Raw genomic sequence first — 23770 nt, 5'->3', positions numbered from 1 at the left:
GACTCGACATGCACCTGCTACTTGAAGAGGATTCTTTTCTCTAACCAGTGTAGGTACTGAGTTTGCAACCACAGTATTAAGGTGCCTCTGTAGGATCGCTCACTCTCCTGAGCCACTGCCCTTGTTGGGTAGTTAACTCTCAGAAGGCAGTCTTTCTTCGTAGGATCCAGGTTCAGGGCCAGAGCAGGGTATCTCCTGTGACCTCCTGTCTGCATTTGCACCAGCTATGGATGAGGTGGTTACCGCCATGCAATAGAATGAATTTGCTGAAGAGAAGGAAACTGAGGCCCAATCCTCGGGGAAAACGCACAATAGAAAAAGGAGAGGAAGAAAAAAACCCTCTTCAAATGAGGTTCCTATTTGTTCCTTTCTTTTTCATTTTTTTTTTTTTCTTTAACAAAATTTCCCACTTACGGAGTTGAGAATTGGTACGTTTTCTGAAGCAAAGCTTCTGTAAGAATCCTGAAGCCCTGAAGCGAATCTCTAACAGAAATTTCCTGTCTTGGGCGCCTGGGTGGCTCAGTCGGTTAAGCGTCTGCCTTCCGCTCGGGTCATAATCCCGGAGTCCCGGAATCTAGTCCCACATCGGGCTCCCTGCTGAGCGGGGAGTCTGCTTCTCCCTCTGACCCTCCCCCCTCTCATGCTCTCTCTCTCTCAAATAAATAAATAAAAATCTTTAAAAAAAAAAAAAAGAAGTTTCCGGTCTTGATGCGCTAGCTGAGTTTCTGAGTACATTTGCACACGCTGACATGACTGACATAGGCATGAACCCGACTATCCCCTGTGTGTGAGCTGTGCATAGGCTGAAACCCAAATTATTTTTGGTCCCCATTACAGATGTTAGCCTGTGTTCCATTTTTAACTCTGACGTAGGCACATGCACTGGTTGCCCAGGAGACATGAATCTGGGCAAACCAGGGAGAAAAGTGCCCTGAGGGAGGGCAAATTTTGTTTCTCGGTGGTCCTGCTCACCCACAGCCTCCAGCCTCACCCTCTCACTCCCATCCCCCAACCACAGAGACCCAGGTAAGCACACCGCCCTGAGGGAACGGTGGGCACAGCTGATCCTCACTGGGTGGCAGCAGCTAGGGCAGTGGAGACTCCCTGGTTTCCCCTTCCGTGCGTGTGGGCTGCTGTGCTCACGTTCCGCCTGCTCAAAAGAGCCGGATCTGGCCTCTCTGACTGGGTCAAGTCTCATTAAACGTTCTCAGCCCCCAAAGCCAATCCTTTGTCACACTGCTCCCCATTGCCATTGTCCATGTAATGACGTGTGTGATTCACGTGTGCTTCTCTCACTCTGAGGGCAGGGACCATGCGTACTTTGCTTGCTGATGTATATCCAGGGTCTAACATATTCCCCACCCAGCGGAAGCACTCAACAACTGCGTGAAGGAATCCCAGATCCCTTGGCAGTGGGAAGAACCTTAGAAGGTATCCACTTTGCTTTCCTTATTTGATGAGGGAGGTGAAGCAATTTCTCCAAATCACATGGATGTTCAGAAAGGCAGCATTAAGTAGGGGTTAAGACCACCGACTCTGGGGCGCCTGGGTGGCTCAGATGGTTGAGCGTCTGCCTTCGGCTCGGGTCATGATCCCAGGGTCCTGGGATCAAGTCCCGCATCGGGCTCCCTGCTCCTTGGGAGCCTGCTTCTCCCTCTGCCTCTCTCTCTCTGTCTCTCATGAATAAATAAATAAATAATCTTAAAAAAAGACCAGCGACTCTGAAGGCAGAATGCCTGGGTTCATATCCAGGCTCTACCACTTACTGGCTCAGTAATGTCTCCATTAACTTAATGTCTCTGTGCCTCAGTCTCCTCCTCTGGAAAATGGGGATCATTGTACCAGCAAACAGAGTTATTATAGGGATTAAATAATATTTATAAAGTTCTTCAAATACTTGGTACATAGTAAGCATTATATAGCTGTTGGTTAGAAGCTGGAATAGGACCAAATTCTGGGTCTCTTGACTCCCTATCTAGTGCTTTTCACAAAACTGATTAATGTTATTTTGTCATTGGGCCAGTGCTGTCCAATAGAATTTTCTGTCATGATGGAAAGTCTCCACACTGTCCAATACGATAGCCCACTGGCCATATGGGGCTACTGTGCACTTGAAATGTGGCTAATGTGACAGAGGAAATTAATTTTTAATTTAGCTTAATTTTAATTAATTAGGATTTGAACTTGGACTACTCTGACGGATAGTCAGGAGCAGGAATTCTTTCAGCAGCCAAGTCATCATGGCTGACAGACTCTGGCCCAGGGACATCCTTTTGAGCATGAGCAGGCAGTCTCCTGGAAGCCAGTAAACTCCCCCACATCTTTATTTTGGTCAGGCCTCCCAGGCCAGGCACCTGGCATCAAGGCCGTGTTGCTATTCTATCAGGTAGCTGGGCAGGTGGGCGCCCCGCCACCCCAAACTGTGGTTGAATAAACCAATTAAGAACCTTTTTCTTTTTTTCTAAGGCCATAACCATGAATTTAAAAACAACAACAGTGTACAGATAAACAAAAACTTTCAAAAATCTAATGTGAACATTTTTAAAACCAGTTTTAGAATACATATTCTTCAAGAACATTTAAAATGCTACTTTTGGAGAACTCCTCTTCCATATGTATAGATATCTCCTGCCATTAAAAAAAAAAAAAATCCATCCAAGGAAAAGGCAAGACCTCAACTGGTTGGATTCCAAATTAAGCTACAGCTTGAGCTAAAAATAGCTTGCCAGTGTTGAGGATCTGTCCTCTGAATTTAAATGGCTTGCTTCTCTCCCAGAGGACAACATTCACTGTGTCTGATGGCAGGCTTGGACTCTGGGAAAGCACACTTTATGTTTTCTCTGGACTCATTTCTGTGTTGTGTTCAAAGCAGAGTAAAAGTAACCAACCATCGTTTTAGGTTCTACACATATGTGTTGTTAAGTATAATGAGCATAAGTATCTGGGGATTTCCTAGTAGGAGGGGTGTGTGTGTGTGTGTGTGTGTGTGTGTGTGTGTGTAATTCAGCTTTGTGTAGGTAATCCTAAAGGTATGCATAAGAGCCTGAAGGTATGTTCTGAAATAGATTTTACCTTCTTTTTTTTCAAACATATTATTATTTACTCTACTAAAATGTATCTTTCCCAGTTATCACTGAAAGACTTTATTATTTTTAACTTCAAAAACAATCTCTGTTTTCGGGGTGCCTGGGTGGCTCAGTTGGTTAAGCATCTGACTCTGGCTCAGGTCATGATCCCAGGGTCCTGGGATGGAGCCCCATGTTGGGCTCCCTGCTTAGCGGGGAGTCTGCTTCTCCCTCTTCCATCTGCCCCCCCACCCCTGCACACACACACACACACACACACACACACACACACTCCCTCTCTCAAATAAATAAATAAAATCTTAAAAAAAAAAATCTCTGTTTTTTCTCTGGAACTCTAGGAAGGCTTTCCATGTGGTAGGGAAGACCAGAAGAGAAAAATAAGAAATGATAAGTTGCAGGCTCAATTTGTGGTAAAAATTATATTTCAAAATGGATTGCATTACACATACTTAAAATTTTTTCAATACCACAGAAAGTAAGTATAAGGCATTTGTCATCAGCTATACGTGCACATAATCATTCTGCAAACCTTGTGAATTATTTTTTAGGCTCACACTTCTGCAAATGTCCGTACCTCTGTCAGGCACTGCCGAAGCCCTCTGTCCTCACCACTTGGGCCACCCAGACAATGCATTTAGTCGCCACGCTTCCTGACATCAGTCTTTTCTTTCCCACCTACCTCTTTTAAAAAATGTTTGAAGACATCCGAAATTCCACTCCTTTATGCATAACCACAGCTCAAGTTGGGTGTTTATTCTTGCTGATCCCTCATGCTCGGTCTACCCCTACCTGGCTGTCACTGGCACGCAACCAACATTTAATTCAACACGTTTTTTTGGTAGCATCTCTGTAGAATAAGGCTCTGTACTGGGAAAGGATGAATCAGATGGCAGATGAATCAGAACTACCTGGCCTCCAAGGAACTCATAGAGGAGCATGGACAGATAGAAAATGGAGAATATGTAAAGTTATGAAAGAGAGACCCCATGCTTTTCGAGCTCAGCTGAGAAAAGAGGATTTCCCTCAGGGAGGACTGGGACAGGCTTCCTGGCAGAAGCTGCATCTAGGCTGGATTCTGAGATGTAGGTATATACAAGGGATGGAGAAGGGCATTCTAGAAGCAGGGAGCTACATGAGTAGACAAAAAGGAATATACCTCAAGCAAAACAATGTATGATGCATTTTTCTTAAGACATTGAGGGAACTCATGGGGAAGCGTGGTGGGAAGGAATCCTCAGGCACCATGATTTAGGTTGGATCATCTCTGAAGACAGTGAGGAGACCTTAAAAGTTTCAAAGCAAGGGACTGAGGCAGAGTGTTGTGGAGTGAATTGTGACACCCCTTTCCTCCCATTCATATGCTGAAGCACTAAACCTCCCTGAGACAATGTTTGGAGATAGGACCTTTAAGGAAGTAAGTAAGGCTAACTGAGGTCATGAGGGTGGGGTCCTAATCCAATAGGACTGGAGTCCTTGTAAGAAGGTAAAGACAACAGGAGTGTGTGTGCGCGCAAGGAAAGGTTTAGGTGAGGAAACAGCAAAGGGGTGGTGGCCATCTATAAGCCAACAAGTGGTCTCGCCAGAAACTGGAGCCACCAGCATCTTGATCTCGAACTTCCACACTTCAGGACTGTGGGGAAAAAAATAAAATTTCTGTTGTTTAAGCTCCCCAGTCTATGGTATTCTGTTGAGGCCATCCTAGCAGACCAATACATAGAGTTTAGCATTTGGTTTAGAACATTTCTTGGTTCTTTTTGTTTGTTTGTTTTTAAGATTTTATTTATTTATTTGAGAGAGAGAGAGCATGATCAGGGCAAGGGGCAGAGGGAAAGAGAGAAGGAGACTTCCCATTGAGCAGGGACCCCTATGTGGGCAGGGAGCTCCATGCGGGGCTCCATGTGATGCAAGGCTCCATGCGATGCGGGGCTCCATGCGATGCGGGGCTCCATGCGATGCGGGGCTAGATCCCAGGACCCTGGGATCATGACTTGAGCCAAAGGCAGATGCTTAACGGAGTGAGCCACCCAGGCGTCCCGAACATTTCTTGGTTCTTACTAAAGAATAGACTTTAGAATAGTCATACCTTAAAATAATGGAATTGTTCTTACTCCTTCAAGCTTTGCTTCTCCATTTAAACACGTGAGACTGACTCCACTGCTTTACTCAGTATGCCAGCTGATACTGCATACCCCATTCATATTTACAATATGCTAACTTCTATATAAATACTTAAAAGTCACAATCTTAGCACACTGAGTGATTCCAGGTAAAATGACTTAATAATAAAAATAACAATAAAATTAATACAGCTGCTTACACTGAGTACTTACAATGTAGCAGACACTACTCTAAGTGCTCCTCATGTACTGATTCATTTAACCTTCACGACAATTGCATCAGGTAGTTACTATTATTATGCCCATTTCACAGATGAGGAAACCAAGCACAGGAAGACTAAGTAACTCTCCTGGGTTTTATGGCTAGGAAATGCAGAACTGAGGTTGATACAACTGGAATTGATGTAATACCTAGATATTGGTCCATATTATTAACATTCTAATAAGAAGTATTGCCATTTGACAATGCGTTGAGGACAATTTGTTTATTTTCAGATGCAACTCAAAATGTAAGTAGAATATAAGTTCTGTGATGAAACTAAGTGGTAAGGCGAGATGCTGTGAGTCAAAGGCAGGATGTAAGAATTCAAACTGAATTCAAGCTTTCCTTACTTCTCTCCACCCCAGTATCCCTGAAGAGAAAACATATTACACTCCAATTGGCAGGTATCTGAGCAAACTTTCTCATAAGATTCTAATGTCTGAACCAAAAATGGAGTTTCTTGCCCCCATAAAGCTGAGAGCTACCCTTTGGACCCTGGAGGGCCACTCTATAAAGCTCTGTTTGAGTTGTCTGCTGATCTTTCCTGGACATCTCTATTTTATTCTCTCTCTAACTCAACACTCTCTTTATTATCTTTATTGCAAATCTGAACTGCACTTCCGTGCCAAGACCCTGTCAAGTTATACTCTAGATTGAGTTTTCTTAATCTGCTTATATAAACTTTGAAAAATAGAGAACAAAAATCATCCTCTCTCTTTTCCTTGTTGCGTAGTTCCTTACAGGATAGATAAATTACAGCGTTACACACATCAAAGATCCTCAATAAACTGAGCTATAGGAAAATTATTTTTGGCATCATTCCCAGAACTAACAACAAAATTTACTTTTATATACGACTGGTAGAATGCACAAGGAGGCTTAAGGGAAAGGGGAGAGACAATTCTGTGAACAATTCCCGAACCTAGAGGGTAAGACGGTTGTGTGTGCATTGCTCTGGAGACAGGGTCGTTAGCAATTAAATAGTTAAACCTTGAGTGAATGCCGGTAGCAGCTGGAAGACGTGTTTATAGTGTGAGGCAGGAAGCGGGGAGTCAGTGACTTCTACTGGCAGGAAGAAGTAGAAAAGGCGGAGGGAGAACAGAGAAGGGCACCGGATTTTTCGTCGTTCTCAGCCTGGAAGACTTTCGCAATTTGGAACCAGATATGGGCCAGAAAACTTCTCCCGTGGCTGCACAAAGGATGAAAAGGTGCTGAGTGCACATGGAGCGAAGCCAAAGTCGGGAGATTCAGGCATTGTGACCAGAATACATTTGGAACTTCCAGCATCTGAATGGAACTACATGAAAGTAGGAATTGAGATGCGTAGACATCTAGAAATACTGTTGAGAACGCCTTTCTAAATAAGAACCATAATACCTAACATTTATTTAGCCATTTTTACATGCCAAGAACTATATTGTCTCATATTTGTTATCCCATTTAAGTCTCAAGAACCCAATGAGGAAAGTCCCTGTTTTTGGTAGGTTAAATCATTTGCCCGAAGTATAAATTTAAAGTTTGACCCTGTCAAAGTACAAATTTTTAAAAGTTAGAAACATGATCTCTATACAAACACATAATGTGGAAGATTTACTTACCTCATTTATGAGGGAACCAGCTGGTTCAAAGGAGAGGATACAAGACTGTGTGTGTGTGTGTGTGGGTGTGTGTGTGTGTGACCAGTGGAAGAAAAGCATGCTGGACAAGACTGCAAAGGTACAGAATAGAAAACTGACTAATGTTCCACAGAGCAATAAAACCAAACATTTAGGGTTATTTTCTATCAGACATAAATCATTTTTATCTCTATAGGACAAAAATAACTTGCAATGTAACAATCTTCTAGACATTACCTACTTTCTTGAGGCTTTTTTTTTGAAGTATAGTTGATACACAATGTTACATTAATTTCAAGTGTACAGCAGAGTGATTTGACAAGTCTGTATGTTATGCCCTGCTCACAAGTGTGGCTCCCATCTGTCACCATACAACACTGTTTCAATACCATTCACTATATTCCCTATGCTGTACCTTTTATCCCTGGGATTTATTCATTCCATAACTGGAAGCTGTACCCCCCACACCCCTTCACCCATTTTGCTCACACCCCACCCCCCCTCCCCTCTGGCAACCATCAGTTTGTTCTCCATTAATAGCTACTTTTAAAGACTTGGAATCCTAATTAATAAAACATAACAGATCACACAAAATTACATCCCTGAGATAATTGGATGATCGCAGGTGGACTTCTTACACAATGCTGTCTATAGCACCATCTAATAGAACTTTCCATGGTGATGAAAACGTTCTATAGTTGCACTCTCCAGTCAAGTGGCCACAGCTACATATGGCTATGAAGCACTTGAAATGTGACTAGTGTGACTGAGGAACTAAATTTTAATTCATTTAAATTTAGAGTGACCCATGATTAGTGACTGCTGTATTGGATTGTGCTCGATGACACAGCTCTAAGGCTTTGAAAGAGCACAGTCTACAGAATCCCTGGGTGACTCATGTGCAGGTAAATTTTTAGAAGCACTGTTATTGGTGATACTGACAAACAGTGTTTGTTGCCCACATTTTGAAAAATGCTGCTCAAATCCATGCTCTTCTAGAATCCACTTTCTGTAAGAGGAAAAGGTGGTGGTGTGGATCCCATTTAAGAGACAGGTAATGGAAAGTCAACCAATGAAGGCAATACAATTAGTTAGGGGTAGAGTGGGATTTGGGGCCAAGTATGCCTGGTTGAAACATTGAAATCTCAAATGCCTATGGAGGCTGAGTAGGTCAAACAGATGGGTCAAGTGGTTTGGTTATAAAACAAACTGAAAGCAGCTAGTCTAGATCCAGTTGAGTTGGGTCCAGAATTTCCAAATCTTGTAATTTTTCAGAAAATCCATAATTCTGGACTTTGATGTGAGATAATCTTGATTTTTAAAATCCTGTATGGACCAGGGTGCCTGGGTGGCTCAGTTGGTTAAGCATCCAGCTTTTGATTTCGGCTCAGGCCACGATCTCAGGGTCTTGAGAGTGGCCCTGCACTGGGCTCTGTGCTCACTGGAGACTCTGCTCAGGGTCTTCTCTCTCCCTCTGCTCCTCCCCACTGTGGGCACACACACACACACTCTCTCTAAAAATAAATAAATAAATCTTAAAAAAAAAATCTGTATGGACCAAAACAAAAACAAGTTTGTGGTCCTAATACGGCCCATAAGCCACCAGTTTTCAACCCTGGCTAGATGACAGTGTAAAAGCTTTCCTCTTTACCTCACTGCTTCTACAGGGAACTGAAAACAGGGATTTGGTCTTTCCAGACCTTTCTAGGCAGAGTCAAGGGCTTCTCACAGCAATATGACCCTTTCAATATTTGTCACATATCGCTAAACGGTTATTTACATGTTTCTCTTTTTGGCTAGATTGCAAGTCCCTGGAGGAGAGGGACATCTACTCAAGCTGTATATTGCCAGCACAATGCCTGGCAAATAGAAAGCATTTCATACATGTTGCTGAGTGAGTATGCATAAAAATGAGAAGCTTAGATAAATAGAGTGGCTATGGGCCATTTCTTCATTTTCACTTTAAACTTCTGTGGGCCAAACAGATTTATTTCCTTGTTGCTGTTCTGTTTTTTTGTTTTTTTGTTTTTTTAAACCTAGGCTCAGGCTTCCAGACAAATATTACAGACAGTAATTCAGAAGTAATCTCAAAATAATAATGGCTACCATCTTGGGACGCCTGGGTGGCTCAGTCGTTAAGCGTCTGCCTTTGGCTCAGGTCATGATCCCGGGGTCTTGGGATAGAGCCCCGCGTTGGGCTCCCTGCTCAGCGGGGAATCTGCTTCTCCCTCTGCCTGCCACTCTCCCTGCTTGTGCTCTTTCTCTCTCTGTCTGACAAATAAATAAATAAAATCTTAAAAAAAAAAAATGGCTACCATCATTTTAAAAGCCCATTATGTGTAAGTTCTTTCTGTATATGATCTTATTTAATCCCTCCAATAACCCAAGGAAGTGAGCACTATCACCTCTATTTTACTGAAGAGAAAACAGATTCAGAATTGTTAAGTAACTTGCTCAAGTTCACACGGCTCTCAACTCCACTGCTTCCAGTATTAATGCTCTGAGTTCTGTTCAGTAACTCCCCCTCAACTTTTTTTAAAAAAAGATTTTATTTATTTATTTGAGAGAAAGAGAGAGAGAGTGAGAGAGAGCACGAGCAAGGTGAGGGGCAGAGGGAGAAGCAGGAGTCTGGGGCAAGGGGGGAGAGGCTCTCTTAGTGGGAAAGCTTGCCAGAATGAAGCACACCAGGCAAGTGGGCTGTGGAGGTGCAGAGCTGGTGCCCCTGAAGCAAGACAGGAGGTCTGAGCAGGTCACTGCAAGAAGAGCTAGAAAAGGGGCACCTGGGTGGCTCGGTGGTAAAGCGTCTGCCTTTGGCTCAGGTCATGATCCCAGGGTCCTGGGATCGAGCCCCGCATGGAGCCCCGCATCGCATGGAGCCCCGCATCGCATGGAGCCCCGCATTGAGCCCTTCATCAGGCTCCCTGCTTGGGGGAAGCCTGCTTCTCCTTCTCCCTCCTCCACTCCCCCTGCTTGTGTTCCTGCTCTCACTGTCTCTCTCTCTGTCAAATAAATAAATAAATAAAATCTTTAAAAAAAAAAAAAAGAAGAGCTAGAAAAGAGAACCCAAAGCCAGAAAGAATCCGTGAGGGATAGGAGCTTAGGGAGGGGCAGATTGTGCCTGCATCAGAAAGTCATCCTGGTTTTCTTTACGTGGGCTCTGAAGCTTGATACTTGGGGCAATCCCAGGAAGGCACAAATAATGTAATATCCTACTGCGGTGCCAGGCACCAAGGCAGGGGCTCCATCGATAGTCATTGACTGATTAACTGTCATAAAATTGCCCATGAGGGATTCACTTATGGATGTTTCTTACCCTTAAAATTCAAGCAAAATAGGGCGCCTGGGTGGCTCAGTCAGTTAAGTGTCGGCCTTTGGCTCAGGTCATGATCCCAGGGTCCTGGGATTGAGTTCTGCATCGGGATCCCTGGGGAGTCTGCCTCTCCCTCTCCCTCTGTCCCTCCCCACTGCTCGTGCGCGCGTGTTCTCTCTCTCTCAAATAAATAAATAAATAAATAAAATCTTTTTAAAAAATTCATGCAAAACAAAGGTTTAGAAAATTTTGAGAATGCTAACACAACCCTGTGGGTATTTCAAATTGTACTTTTCCCCTCTCATACCCATTTCCCACACCAGGAGTTTCCACCCCATGAAGACATTACCATTCAACATTTATTGATCCACTCATTTGTCTTAAGAGTCAAACTGAAATCCATTTGCACACTCCATGAAATGGTGTTTACTTGCAAGGAGGACATAAGGGAGCTGCGGAAGCTCCAAAGCAGAAATTCCAAAATGACCAAAGGCAAGAGAACGACCTCCAGGGGTTTGGACTCTGAGTTGTGGGCCTGTGGTGGAGACTCAGGAAAGCAGTATGACTCAGCCCCATGAAGTGAGGAAAGGAGTGGACTGTGTGAATGGAAACAGAATTTTCCATCAAACTCCATACCAAAAGGGCACATGATTTGAAGTTTGAAAAGAGGTATGCTACAATCTGAAACACTTGGTACAAATTCATGGAATCTTCTGCTCAAGAAGTGGTTCAGACTGAAAATAGACATTATCCCCAAAAAAGGTAAATATATTTGATCATCAATTTCACAATGGGCTATTAAGAGAATCTAAGGGTGTTTGAGGACAAGATATATTTCTGATCTTCTATGGTTGGCATCCTCGAGGCAAGCATGCTCAAGAACAAAAAGTCTCTATATCTCATATAAACATTTTTTAAATGTTTGTTCAGACATAAAACGACATCTGCATTTTGCAGAGGATTTCCTTAGAAAACAGCTTTTGCTCACTGTTTTTAATTTCATCTGAAATGTAAATAAACGAATTTCAATGACACCAAAACATACATACTTAAGAGTATACAATAGTAAGAACTTATTTTGAAATGAAAGAGCCACCAACAGAAATAGAATATCGAAGCCCAGGAGAGAGCTTGATTTTCTAATATTAGATTGAGTGCATTTCAAAACAGAATGAAATTCAGTTCAACTGTGATGGGGTTTCTCCTCAATCCAGAATGGTTTACTTACTGCCACAAAATGAAGACATATTTGTTAATGTGTAAAGTTGTAAAACTTACACTTGTATTGATAGAATTAGTGTAACGTAACACGCCTATCCCATTAGAAACATATTAATTAACCATGTTGATTGATAACCCCCAGTATTATTTCTTAAGACATTTTTAAAAATCAACTGCTTTACAAGGAACATGAAATATTCCTTTTTTGAACAGATCCCAATTTTTCCCATGCCTGCCTTTGAGGCAAACTAGATCTTTCTATTGACTTTACCAAGATGATTTTATGAAACACAACCGCACCTCACATTTTTTTCCCCAGAAAAACAAACAAACAAACTGTGGCATATATAAATGTCTACGTGGAGTTTTTTTTAACAGATCCAGTCTTTTAAGGCAGAGCTGCAAGGACAAGGGAGGGGGGAGTTCTTTTCTGTACTGTGAAGTTTGGTTCTCTGTGAAGTAGAATTTCATCAAACTGAATGTGTTATGAATTTTAAATATATTTGATGCTAAAAGGGAAAAAAATAAGTATGCTGTCCTTTCTTGTATGCTTGTCTTTAGATGTGTCTGGTCATTACCTTGGCAACCCTTACAAATGGCAACTGACGTCAAGAAAAGAGGAAAAACACTGCTGAGAGCGTACACTCCATGCATTAGAGATCATTCTGAGGACTTCGGGTTCTTAGGCTCATACAGGTGCTAAATGGCTTTAAGAGGAACACAAGCAATCTCCCATTTACACACATTCTTCATAAACTTATAAAGATTGTGAGATCTGAAACGAGCATCTTTGAGTTTTTAATTTAAGCAAAATACAATTTAGCTCCTTGCTTAGGTGCTCTGTCTCACAATAACTGTCAAGTCCATAAAAATGTGGGGCCCTAGCAAATCTCAGAAACAAATGGAAGCTGCCTGTTTCTTCTGAAAGTATTTTTCCTCAGCATTTTAATATGAAAAAGTTCAGACATAGGAAGTTGAAAGAATTTTACAGTGGAAACCTATATATTCATCACCCAGAGTCATTACCATTCTACTCTACTGGCCTTATAACATACGTTTTCACCTACCGTCTGTCTGTCTATCTATCTATCTATCTATCTATCTATCTATCTATCTATCTACCTATCTATCTATCTATCCATCCATCCATATATCTGTCCTCTTGTCCTACCTTAAGCCATCTAATTTTTTTTAAGATTTTATTTACTTTTCTTTTTTTTTTTAAAGATTTTATTTATTTATTTGAGAGAGAATGAGAGAGAGCACATGAGAGGGGGAGGGTCAGAGGGAGAAGCAGACTCCCTGCCGAGCAGGGAGCCTGATGCGGGACTCGATCCAGGGACTCCAGGATCATGACCTGAGCCGAAGGCAGTCGCTTAACCAACTGAGCCACCCAGGCGCCCAAGATTTTGTTTATTTTTCAACAGAGAGAGAGGGAACACAAGCAGGGGGAGTGGGAGAGGGAGAAGCAGGCTTCCCATGGAGCAGGGAGCCCGATGTGGGACTCGATCCCAAGACCCTGGGATCATGAGCTGAGCTGAAGGCAGACGTTTAACGACCGAGCCACCCAGGCGCCCAAGCCATCTAATTTTTGATGCATTTAAACATCAAAATTGCAAGCATGAGTATACTTCCTAAATATTTCATCACGCATATCATTAACTATAGTTCAATATTTCTTTTGATGTAATATTTACAAATAAAATGCACAAATCTTAAATGTCCATTTGCTGAGTTTTGAAAAATGCATATAAATTTCTATCAAGATATAAAACACCACAATCAACCTACTCAGTTCCCATATGTCTCTTCCCATTCAATCCCACTCCAACCATCCTCCCAATTTCTGAAAGTATTTTTTAGAGCTTTGTATTAGGGCTTATTACTTCTTCTTCTTCTTCTTTTTAAAAGATTTATTTATTTCCTTGTTTTAGAGGGAGAGCAAGAGAGGAGAGGAGGAACAGAGGGAGAGGAAGAGGGAGTCCCAAGCAGACTCTGCACTGAGCCTGACATGGGGCTTGATCTTATGCCCCTGAGATCATGACCCTGAGATCAGGACCTGAGCCAAGCCCAAGAGTCCGTTGCTTAACTGACTGCACCACCCAGGTGCCCTAAGGGCTTATTACTTCTAAGAGCCTCCTCCCTTGAACTGTCCCAAGGACTTCATTTATCCCTCAAATTGCAAGTGTACATGCTCAGTGACATTTAATATTAGTGTGTCCAGCATTTACGTCTGCTCTGTTCTAGCTTTCCCTTACTTCAACCATGTAATCCTAATACCCCATTTCCAGGGATGAAAGGCAAAATCAAAACAGGCTGCATAATTTTTGAGGCCCAGTGAAAATGAAAATGCAAGGCCCTTGTTCAAAATTTATTAAGAATTTCAAGATGGTGGGGAGCCTGGGTGGTGCAGTCGGTTGAGCATCCAACTCTTGGTTTTGTCTCACACCGTGATCTCAAGGTTGTGTGATCTAACCCCGTGTCCGGTTCTCTCTGCACAGTCTGCTTAAAACTCTCTCTCCCTCTCCCTCTCCCCTCCATTTTCTCTCTCTCTCAAATAAATAAATCTTAAAAAAAAATTTCAAGATGGTGACAATCAAGCATTAAACTAAGTGTAGGGCCTTTTCGGTTGCACAGGTTGCACACTCATGAAGCTGACCTTGGTCAAAATATTTAACAACTGTTAAGGGGTAGCCCAATTGATCAAATCGCAAGTCAGCCATAGCAGCCAAGCTGGGTTGTGGAGTTTCTCTTTTAGTAGCTGGATGAGGAGGGGAGGTCCAGGGGACACGGCATGGGCCAAGGTAATGGGCAGCAGACAGGTACTAAGGGGATTCCAGCAGTGGTTATATAACAATATATAGGGATGTATCAGGATTTCAGCCTTGGGGATGGCCCCACTGGTGTCCACTGACTGATCAGCCCAGGCCCTGGCAAGTGAATCTGATGACCTTTCTTGTAGTCCATTCCCCTGAGTAAGTCATGAAGTAGGTTTGTAACCCAAGCTGGACTATGAGTTTTTTATTTGGAGCTGCAGAAGGAGCACCTTCCCATCTCCCCCTTCCAGGTCCCCACTATGTACTCATTCTTACAAGAGCACCAAACCAGGATTTTTCAGGGTACAGATTACTTTCTTCAGGGTCTCTATACATACTCTTCTTTTCTTTTTAAATAGACTTTATTTTTATTTTTATTTTAAGATTTTATTTTTTTATTTGAGACGGAGAAAGGATAAGCGAGAGAGAGTGCGTGCACAAGCTGGGGGAGATGCAGAGGGAGAGAGAGAGAGAAGCAGGCTCCCCGCTGAGCTGGGAGCCCGACGTGGGCCTCCATCCCAGGACCCTGAGATCTTGACCTGAGCCGAAAGCAGACGCTTAACCAACTGAGCAACCCAGGCACCCCTAGACTTTATTTTTAGAGCAGTTTTAGGTTCTTAGCAAAATCTAGCAGAAAGTACAGAGAGTTCCCACATACTTCCTCCTCCAACACATGCATAGTCTCCCCCACTGTCAACATCACAAACTGGAAGGGTAAATTTGTTGCCATCATTCAACCTACGTTAGGACCTAAAGTCCATAGTTTACGTGAGGGTTCACGCTTGGTGTTGTACATTCTCTGAGTGTTGACAAATGTATATTGGCACATACCCACCATTATAGTATCGTACAAAATAGTTTCACTGCCCTAAAAATCTTCTGTATGCTACCTATTTATCCCTCCCTCCCACCCCTGGCAACAACTGATCCTTTCATTTTCTCCATAGTTTAGCCATTTCCAGAATGTCATATAGCCAGAAGCATACAGTATGTTGTCTTTTCAAATTGGCTTCTTTCACTTAGTAATATGCATTTAAGGTTCTTCCATATTTTTTCATGGCTTGATAGCCATTTCTTTTTGGTACTGAATAAATTCCACTGTCAAAATGTACCACAGTTGATTTATGCATTTACCTACTGAAGGACATCTTGGTTACTTCCAGGTTTCGGCAATTAAGACTAAAACTGCTATAAACATCTGTGTGCAAGTTTTGTGTGGGCTTAAGTTTCAACTCATTTGGGTAAATTTGAAGGAGCACAATGGCTGGATCATATGGTAAGAGTATATTCAGTTTTGTTAGAAACAACTAAATTGTCTCCCAAAGTGGCTGTACCATTTTGCATTCTTAAAAGCAACAATGAGAGTTCCTGTTGCTCCACGTCCCTCTCAACATTCTCTGTGGGCAGTGCTTTGGAGTTTGGCCATTTTAATGGTATGTAGTGATATCTCATTTTTTTTTTTTTTTTTTTTAGAGACAGAGAGAGAGAGTGGGGTGGGGGAAGGGCAGAAGGGGAGGGAGAGAGAATCTCAAGCAGACACTCTGCCGAACGCAGAGCCTGACACAGAGCTTGATCTCACGATCCTGAGATCATGACCTGAACCGAAACCAAGAGGCAGATGTTTAACCAACTGAGCCATCCAGGTGCCCCATATCTTGTTTTAATTTGTAATTCCCTAATGACATATGATGTCAGCATCTTTTCATATGCTTATCTGCCATCTGTATATCTTATTTTTTTTTCCTTTGAAAAAATGTTATGGGACTGGATAGAAATAGGCATTTATTTGCCAGAAAGGATGATCCCATCATACTTCTACTGGAATCGACACAGAGCCTTCTCTTTGCTAATTCTGTTTGGTCCCAATACATCTCGCCCTGTGCTTGTCGTCGGCAGTGTTGAAACCCGGCCTACTCAGCACCATGTAGGGGTACAGGCCGCGGATACCAAAGCTTAGGTCATACTTGATTCCCAAATCGATGTGTTCTTGGATCCCAAAACCAAAGTTTCCAGCATCTGAGAAGTTATTTTTCTTAACTCATTCACTCATGCCTTTAGACCTTCCTCTTGAATTTCTTCTGTGTTGGTCACATGGACTGTGCAATCTTTTCATTTCTCCGGATGCCCAAGGTTCTGATGGTATATCTAGCTTTGGAGAACACAGGGGTTTGGCCTGTGCGCTGCTCCAGCACCTTGGTCACCAGGACCAGTCTGTCTCTACTCTCTCAACACAGGCATTGTGGCAGTTTGTGGATGCAAAGGTCCCACATGGGATTCTCTTTTTTCATCCTGATCTTGTGCCATGATGGAGAATGGGGAAAATATCTGTATATCTTCTCTGGTGATGCAGTCTGCTCAGGACTTTTGCCCATTTTTAAAATCAAGTTGTTTGTTTTTCTTATTGTTGAAATTTAAAGGTTCTATGTACATTTTGGATAATAGGGTTTTTTTTTTAATCAAATTTGTCTTTTGCAAACATTTTCTCCTAGTCTGAGCATGTCTTCTCATTCTCTTCACAGCATCTTCCACAGAAGCATTACCCATTTTTTCATTCAAGAAATAGCCTATTCGGGACACCTGGGTGGCTCAGTCAGTTAAGCGTCTGCCTTTGGCTCAGGTCATGATCCCAGGGTCCTGGGATCGAGTCCCGTGTCGGGCTCCCAGCTCAGCGGGGAGCCTGTTTCTCCCTCTCCCTCTGCTGCTCCCCCTGTTTGTGCTCTCTCTCTCTCTCTCTCTCTCTCTCCCCCCCGACAAATAAATAAATAAAATCTTTAGAAAAAAAACAAACAAGAAATAGCCTATTCAACTGAGTAGACAAGAAGATCCCTGCCTTCATGAAGCTTACACTTTAACAGAGAAAATGAGAAAGAGATAAAGGAATAAACATATAACAGGCATTTAGGTGGAGATAGCTGCTGGGAAGAAAATGTAAACGGGGTACCGAATTAGACACTGACTGTAGGGACCTTGTGGGGCCAAAAGTAGAATAGACCCTGGTGGGAGTAAGGGGAGGGGTGGGGAAACCAGTTAGTAGTCTTTGGAGTCATACAAGCAAGAGATGCTGTGGGCACGAACTGGGATGGAAGCTGTGGAGGTGATGAGAAGTGTCCAGATTTTGGACACTTGTTCAAAGTGGAGCTGACAGAACTCGCTCAGGGATTGGGTGTAAGAGAAATAAATGATGCAGGGATGAAAGCTAGGTTGGGGCCGAAGCAACAAAGTGAATGGTGGTAAAGCTGGAGGGGAGTGGGAAAGGAACAGGTTAGGAGGGGACCAGGCTGTGGCAGGGGAAAATCCAGTGAAAATTCAGGTGGAGATGCCCAAGTAGGCCATCATGACTCAACTCGAAAGGTTAGGTAGGGTTGGAGCTTACAAACTTGGGGGTCTTCACCATAGAATAGTGTCCTGGATATCTTTGTAGGCCTTCCAAATTCTCTCTCCTTGCCTCTCCACCCTTCTCTCTGCCTCCGTACCGACTAACCAGTATGGATTAAGTGGATGGACTCCAACCTTCTGGTTTCTGGCTGGATTCAGACCAGAAGGGAGGAGAGTAAGACGGGATACTTTATTTCCCCCAGCTCCCTCCCTACACTGCCCCCTTCGTTGCCTGAGTCCCTCCATGAAAATTCATGGCCCCTGTCAGGCAGGTCTGCACACAGCTGTCTCTCTCCAGATGCAATAACTGCTTCCCCCCTTCACCCCTGTAGGACCATGGTTGGGGACAGCTCCTCCCCTCACTAGCTTCAGAGTACTGATATCCTTACACTTTTATAAACAGTCCTTTATTGGACCCTGCTTGAATTACCTTAGTTTGAGTGCCATCTGTTTCCTGTTGGTGGCTTGACTGACTTTAAAACCAGAGATTGGATGAGATCACTTAGGGAGTAAGAGATAGAAAAGAGACTTGAGGACTGACTCTTATATAGAGTCTGGAAAGAGGTGAGTTCCACAAGGAGGAGGTCGGTGACACGGTAAGAAAATCAGGAACATGTGGTGGCTCAGTGAAGATGGATTCGAGAAAGAGTCCTTCCAAAGTGGCCCAGGCCACCATTTTCCTGGGACTCCTAGAATCTCTTATTGCCCTCACTTATCATTCCTGACTCCTTTTTGCCTCTTGGGTGTCTTGAAATTGCTTTGTAATTTGACTTCTGACATCCCCAGATCAACCCATTTGTTGCATGTATCTCAGGCCTAAGGGAGATGGTTTGAGTTCTCCTGGGAGGCTCTCAACTGCACAAATCTACAGATGCATTAGGTTTGGAGGGAGAAGGAAATGGAGAGGAACTGCCAAGGAGTTCACACACAAGGGCACACACAATTATTCTATACACATCTCAGGTACTATGCTGTGAATATGGCCAAGGCAGAAGCGATTTCATATTGACCACTGATGTTGAGTACCTAATCTAACATTCAATACATGGTGGCAGCTTGATAGATTTTTTTTTAGATGAATAAATGCTTTTTAAAAAAATGGCTTACTGTGATATAGTAAGCTTTTGGTGCATGAAACCTCCTTTATAGACTTCACAACAAATTCCTTGATTTGCTCTATTATAATATGGCCCCGATTATGCTTTTGTATATCCCATAATGCCTGGGTGTGAATGTTCTTTTATTTTTTTAAGCAGAATTGTATTGAGAAGATGACAACATAAACTCTGCAGAAATGAAGGCTATGGATTTTGGTCAATTGGGCTCTAGGGCCATCAGATAAATATATTAGTACTGTACTTCTAACAACCATCCTCTTTGATTAAAGTGTGAAACTGCTCATCACTAATACCTTCTGCCATTCCCAGAAAGCACGCTTCCTGTAATTGGCAAGTTTCTGTAAAGACTGTTTGCTATTTGTAGCCTCTGTGTTAATGTGCTTGACTGATTTCTTCAACTCTCTTCATCCTATCCTGATTCAGGATAGGTGAAAAACATCTCCCTCTTCTACAAAATGGAGTTTGAATCCCGGCTGTGCCAATTTCACAAACTGTAACTTTGTGTAAGATTTTAACCGCTTTGAGTCTTAGTTTCTTTATCTGTAAAATGAAATTAATAGCACAGTTGATCCTCATTATTTATAGATCCCATATTTGCGAATTCATCTACTTGCTAGAATTTGTTTGTAATCCCCGAATGAATACTCACAGCACTTTCCCAGTCATTCATGAACCTGCGCGGTGCAATGAACAATTTGAGTCACCTGACGGGCATGTTCCCAGCTGAGTTTAAACATGGTGATACTTTGCCTTCTTGCTTCAGCCCGTGCTGTAAACAAGTAATCTTTAGGTCTATTTTGGGCCACGGTTTTGCATTTTTGTGATTTTTCTTGGTGATTTTGCCATTTAAGATGGCCCCCAAGCACAGTGGTGAAGTGCTGCCTAGTGTTCCCAAGCACAAGAAGCTACAACGTGCCCTACAGAAACAGACCCATGCATTGCCTGAGCGGTGTTCAGGCATGTGTTCTAGTGCTGTTGGCTGTGAGTTCAATGTTAATGAAGCAACAATATATATTAAATGAAACACCTTTAAACAGAAACACACATAAAAAGATTATATATTAATCGGTTGACGAAGATGTTGTGACCAGAGGCTCGTGGGAACGTAACCCTGTATTTTCTTTAGTAGCAATGGTTCAGTAGTAACTAATGCAGTGTTTGCAAAGACTTCATGAAAGATAGCTAGGATTAGGATGGGGGCCCACCTTAGAGACCTCACTTTAACTTAAGTACTTCTTTCTTTATTTAGTTATTTTTTAGGGGGATAGAAGTTTATTGAATACACCGCAAGGGAGTGGTAGGTAGGATAGCAGAGGAGGGGCTGTCCGCTAATTACCTCTTTATAGAACTTATCCCCAGGGGCACCTCGGTGGCTCAGTTGGTTAAGTGTCTGCCTTTGGCTCAGCTCATGATCCTGATCAGGGTCCTGGGATCGAGCCCCACATTGGCCTCCCTGCTCAGCGGGAAGCCTGCTTCTCCCTCTCCCTCGGCCCTTCTCCCCTGCGCATGCTCTGTCTCTGTCTCTGTCTCTCTCTCTCCCTCTAATAAATAAATAAATAAAATAAAAAAGAACTTATCTCCAAATACAGTTACATTCTGAGGTACCAGGGATTAGGATTTCAACATATAAATTTGGGGGGAACCCAATTCAACCCATAACACAGCCTATCCATCCATCACCTGGTTCTGTGGCCAGCCAAACTGGCCACACAGCATTCCCTGAAGTTTCCTTGCCCCTGGGCTTTGCTCACAAAATGACATCCTTACAGCATCCCCTAGCTCTGCCTAGTTAAGTGAAATCTATCTTTTAAAAACCAGCATATTGGTGAGTACTCATCAAAGAGGTAATTAAGTGAAAATGAGGTCTTTAAGGTGGGCCCTAATCCAATATGATTAATATCCTTACAAGAAGAGGAAGTTTGGACACAGATACATATACACACAGAGGTAGAAGATGGCCATCTACAAACCAAGGAGAGAGGCCTCAGAAGAAACCGACCCTGTTGAATCCTTGATCTTCAACTTCCCAGCCTCCAGAACTACGAGAAATAAATCTCTGTTGTTTATAAGCTACCCAGTTTATGGTATTTTTGTTTTAGCAGCCCAAATGGTCTAAGACACCAGGCCAGTGAGTTTGGATTGGATCCTGTAGTTAGTGTGAGCAACTAAACTTTTTAAAGAGGGGTACTGTGATCCTTGCTGCCCTTCAGGAAAGGAACTGGAAGCATCTCTTGAAGAGAATGAGCTAAAAGGAAGACAGGTGGGAGGCTGGGAAGATTATTGCTGCTGTGGCTGATTCTTCCAGGTTTATGTATTTGTATTTGAGCCTTATATCATGTTGCATATTTTTAGCTGTGATACAAAAGGATGGTAGTGGAACAAGAAGATCAAAGAGTCTGGGACAAGGCTGGGGGAACGCTGTTGCATGAGTTCTGGAAACCTTTCACAATAGCATGTTCAACATTTGCAGTGGATCCATGAGTACTACAAAAGAATTTTGCAGCAATGTTCACTGAGCATAAGATGTACTGTTTCCAGGTGTGCCAAGGATGTCATCAGGGATAGGAAATACTGAGACCCAACTCGTGACCGCCAGATCTCTAGCAGGCATTCAGCTGAGAGACCTGAACTGATGTATGCACCTGGACAAGAAGTAGCAACCTAAAACTTACTTTAATGTGTATTTTTCTACATCATTTTGTTTCTGGCCTTCTGGAGTCTGATCACGTAAGGGAAACTGAGGCAATGATCGCATGAGTATAAAAACCAGGTAATAAAAGTCAGAACTAGTCACTGTGTTTGTAGTAAGGAGGGTATAATTTGGAGAGGCACTGTAAGGTGATACGGACAGGACAGAGCAACTAACTGGACCTGAGGGTACCAAGCAGAGTCCCTGGGATGGCCTAAAATAACTCAGAGCTTGAATTTTGGAAAAGCAGAATAATTTCACTTTTGGACACGTCAAGTTTGAAGAACATTCCCACCTGGGACATGTGAATGCAAACATCTAGCAGGCCAATATGTATCTATGGAATACATAGATTTGAGAGCTATTTGGCAGATACAGCCAAAGATATCAGGGATCTGTACTGCAAGAAAAGAAAGGTAGAGGCTATGAATAGCTGTTCCCAGGCTGCAGTACAAGGAAGAGGAGACATGGGCGTGGTCAAATGTATCAGAGGAAAGCCACGACACAAAAGCCACCGGCGGAGGAACGAGTGATGTGGTTATCTTGGAAAGAGACGGTTAGATGAAAATACATAGGAATGGGGTTAAAGTGGAGGAAGCTCAAGACAGATGAATTTGATTTCGGAGGAGTGAAAGGCCAACTCATCTTGGAGAGTGAGAAAGGAATTAAGGAGAGTAGAAAGTGTTTGGTAAATAAGCACCATGAGGAATGTAATAGGCAGTAAATAAAGCTGAACAAAAGATTGCTGAGCCCAGTGAGAATTCAGTAGATATTCTATAGCATAAAAGTGGAAGGAAAAATTCTACAGGTTCCTGATGTTTCCATTAATGCTTCAAGCTATTTCAGTCAGCACTTTTTCAGTTGCAATTGACGGAAATCCCAACTCAAACTAGAGTAGAGTCTAAAGGTAATCGATTGGCTTAAATAACAGGAAAGTCCAAAGAAAGTCTAAAGATTCTTAAGACATAGCTAAATCAGGGGCGCCTGGGTGGCTCAGTTGGTTAAGCGACTGCCTTCAGCTCAGGTCATGATCCTGGAGTCCCGGGATCGAGTCCCGCATTGGGCTCCCTGCTCAGCGGGGAGTCTGCTTCTCCCTCTCCCATTCCCCCCTCTTGTGCTCTCTCTCTCTCTCTCAAATAAATAAAATCTTTAAAAAAAAAAAAAAAGACATAGCTAAATCAAACAATTGTCATCAAAAGTATGTTTCTCTCCATTGTTTGGCTCTGCTTTCCTAGATAGCCACTGACAGCGCCAGAAGACATAGTCTACCTGCTTTAGTAAGCCCACACAAAAAGAGCCCTTCTTTCCCAATTTTTCCAGCCAAATCCTAGTATAGACTGTAATTGGCCCAGTTTGGGTAAGGTGCCCCACGTTGGACTAATCACTGGGGCCAAGGGGCTGGGACAGTTTGATTGCCTGAATCTTGATCATAAACTCACCCTAAAGTCATGAATCACATGGGCCCAAAGTGGGTTTTCAGAGGAATGCCAGTCAGGCAAAACAACCAGGTGCATCACAGACTGAGAACAGCACTGAGAAAATAGATGGTAGGGCTGGTTTCTTTCAGGATAGGTTAGGTTATGCTATAATAACAAACAAACCTGTAATCTCAAAGGCTTAAAACAGCAGGGATTTATTTCTCCTGTTGCTACATCCATTGTAGGTCAGTTTGGGGCCACTTTCCCCACTTCAGAGAGTGTTGCTTGTCATATAGGCAAAAGGAAAGAAAACATGACAAAGGGAGCATTATCTCTTAAAGTTTCTACCTGGATATATGACTCCTCAAAATTATTCACATTTCACTGGCCAAAGTAGAGGAATGGAGAAGTAAGATCCTACCAGGTAGCTGGAGAGAAGAGAACTGAAAGTTTTATAAATGGTCTTAATGATTACCCCAGGGACTAAGTAAGTTTGGAATACTGGCAGAAAGAATATGGCAGAGAAACCAAGACATGAGAGAATCTAAAATGGTTGGAATGTTCTGGAGCAGTGAAGGAGTGATGCAAGGAAGAAGTAGAGCATCTGTGCAGCATGGTAGATATTAAGGGACTGGAGAACAAAGGGAGATGGAAGATCTAGTTTGAAAGGGGTGAGAGAGTGGTAGAAAGCTAGGGGGATGGGATATTACTGTATCTCATTTCATAGCTGGTCACAGAGAAG

General features: G+C 42.8%; 1 pseudogene; it reads right to left on the bottom strand.

Annotated features, from left to right (window-relative positions):
• Positions 1-16210: 16210 nt before the first annotated feature.
• LOC116633578 lies at positions 16211-16732 on the bottom strand (annotated as a pseudogene).
• Positions 16733-23770: the final 7038 nt, after the last annotated feature.

Source organism: Phoca vitulina, unplaced genomic scaffold (assembly GCF_004348235.1).
Source record: "Phoca vitulina isolate PV1807 unplaced genomic scaffold, GSC_HSeal_1.0 scaffold8, whole genome shotgun sequence".
Lineage (NCBI taxonomy): Eukaryota > Metazoa > Chordata > Mammalia > Carnivora > Phocidae > Phoca > Phoca vitulina.
The sequence above is the reverse complement of the archived record's forward strand: the minus strand, read 5'-3'. Positions and strand labels throughout refer to the sequence as shown.